Consider the following 2,377-nt stretch of genomic DNA (forward strand, 5'->3'; position numbering starts at 1 on the left):
AAAAAAAAAATCTTCTGGTTATACCTGCTAAAAACCTCTACTGCAAACAGGATGTAGAAGTACTTTTCACTTCTATGTTCATTTACATGCCAGTGACTTGGCCATTTTAAATGCATGCCTGAACAGCAGACAAACTCTTCTATATTGCGAAGGAGAAGCTCAAAATATTAGAGGTTTGATCTTGGGAATACTCTCTCCTCACAGGCTCAGCTCATGAGTTTCAAGGACACTCTGATCATCATGGTACTTTTATAGGGTCAGGTAGTGAGTTGCACAAAGACATTGAACTCGGGTGGCTGAGCTAGGAGAAAAGGCAGACGATTTCATTCTCACTCTAAACTATAAGATGAGAACCTGACTGATTCCACGCGTGCTGAGAAAGATGGGCTCCAGAACAAAGACCTGAAAGAAGAATTTTTTTTTTTTAATGCAAGCAAAAATTCTTCTATGGAGCTCTTTACTGTCTGTGTATTGGTAAAGTGCTATGAATAATTTTTCCCAGGTGTTTAAACAGGTGGCATCTTCGAGGGAAGCAGAGCTTCTTTCATGTTCCCTATAATTCGTGCTGTCTTAAACCTTCATCATCAATGTCGTGGGTGAACACTGAGTGCTCTAAATGTCTTTCCCATGAATATGTTCAGTACCAGGTTTCACTACTGGAATAGAAGTACTATAGTTTACTTATTTACAGGGAAGGAAATAACATGCTGGCTCTATTTGCTACTCCTCTATTTATTGTCTCTTCTTTTGTGCAGTATAAAAAAGTTAGTCATCTTCAACAACCCTTGTAAGTGAGCATGCCAAATATATTCTCCAATTCCACATAGATGAGCTGCTGATATTGCACATAATTTGGCTGGAGGAGATCAGAAGAGGCAGATCTAAATGACAAGGAATAAATCTTTGGCCAAAAAATATAAAAATCTATGGATGACTTTTGGAAACATAAGAGACGAGACATGCAGGAATGTGTCGTGCAGGTTCATGTGCTCATCTAGCCCCTACTTCACATCCACCCTGGATTCAAAGAGATGGCATATGAAACAGAGAGGATAGAGAAGCTTCTAATTAAAGCCTATGACTCAACATCAGATACCTTGGGCACGTTCAGAAGAGTGTGCACGTGGATTTGCCCGGGGTGGCAGTGGTGGTAACCTGGGCACGCAGAGCCTGCCTGGCAGATGGAAATCGGCTCTGGCCAGCCAGGCTCTGGTTTCAGGTAGCACATGCTACAGCCAGGTGCACCGCCCTGCTTTTTTTCCCCACGGTTTCTTTAGATACCTGGATTTTTCCAGTATCTAATTTTGCTGCCGCACTGCAAATATGCAGCACAGCGAACAGATCCACGTGCACCACTTGTGTTTTGCAGCACCTCAAAAGGCTTTGAGGCACTGCAAACTAGATATTTCCACTTATGTGGACACAGCTCTTAAGAGCGATTATCCATTGAGTTTTTTTATGCGCATCAGAGCATCACTACAAGTCATTTAGGCCAACCATTTCAAATGTGACAATTTAATACCAATTCCTAATTCCATGCTTAGAGACATAAGAGTGGTAGCTAAATTTCTAATCAAAGCGGTTTTTTCCCCACTGCAAGTATGCAAATTGGGTCACTGCCAGAGAATAACTATAGTGTTTGGCAACCATGTTTGAAAGTGTGAATGTATCTCTCCGAGTTTTTTTTTTTTTTGTTTCTCCATCTATATACATGATTAATGTCTTCCTATCTGAGCGGGCTATGATCTACAAATGAATTCATTCATATTTCTAAAGCACCATGAGCTGGAAGGTGCATGTAATTGCCCGAGTAGCTCCTTCCACGGACAACAGTTGGAAAAGGAAATTTGTGTAAGGTTCCCTGTTGAAGTCCATCAAATTCATACTGTAGTGGATGTAATATCCCTTCATCTGCAAACCAGGAGAACTGGCATGGTTTCTAGTCCCAAGTTTTCTAGCTCTCCCTCTCCCCACTCCCCCCGCCCCACACACACACACAAATACACGCTCTCGAATCTGCTAGGAAAATTTCCATGTGGCTTGGGTGTTTCCAACACTCACCGATGTCTACCTACTCTGTAGTCCTTCCTTCTGTCACACAGAGGACATCCCCACCATGGATGGTGCTACAGAGATAGCTGGTCTTCCTCATACTCTACCTTTGTAGAACAAGGAGAAACTAAGCATTGGTTTCAGGATAGAAACCTCAGGATGGCAAAATCTCTAGTCCTCAGAAGGAAAACAGTGCCATATGAAAGCGTCGCCTCTATCTCCGAGTACACGTGCTAGATCACACCCAAGATAGCAGCAGTTGGGGTCGGGCGGGAGGGTCCTTTGTTTAATTTAGAATGAAAAAATCATTGTCTGGTCTTGAGCA

The 2,377-nt window shown here is 42.4% G+C and overlaps 1 long non-coding RNA gene across 1 annotated transcript in view; it reads right to left on the reverse strand.

Moving 5' to 3' along the window:
- Positions 1-2,377, reverse strand: part of LOC109289481 — a 50,382-nt gene that overhangs the window by 3,647 nt on the left and 44,358 nt on the right. Inside the window, exon 3 of the long non-coding RNA XR_002095385.1 lies at positions 2,062-2,159. This is a non-coding gene — a long non-coding RNA (uncharacterized LOC109289481). The remainder of the gene's footprint in view (positions 1-2,061; positions 2,160-2,377) is intronic.

The sequence above is a fragment of the Gavialis gangeticus genome, unplaced genomic scaffold (assembly GCF_001723915.1).
Source record: "Gavialis gangeticus isolate Ggan-Ray unplaced genomic scaffold, GavGan_comp1, whole genome shotgun sequence".
NCBI classification, from domain to species: domain Eukaryota; kingdom Metazoa; phylum Chordata; order Crocodylia; family Gavialidae; genus Gavialis; species Gavialis gangeticus.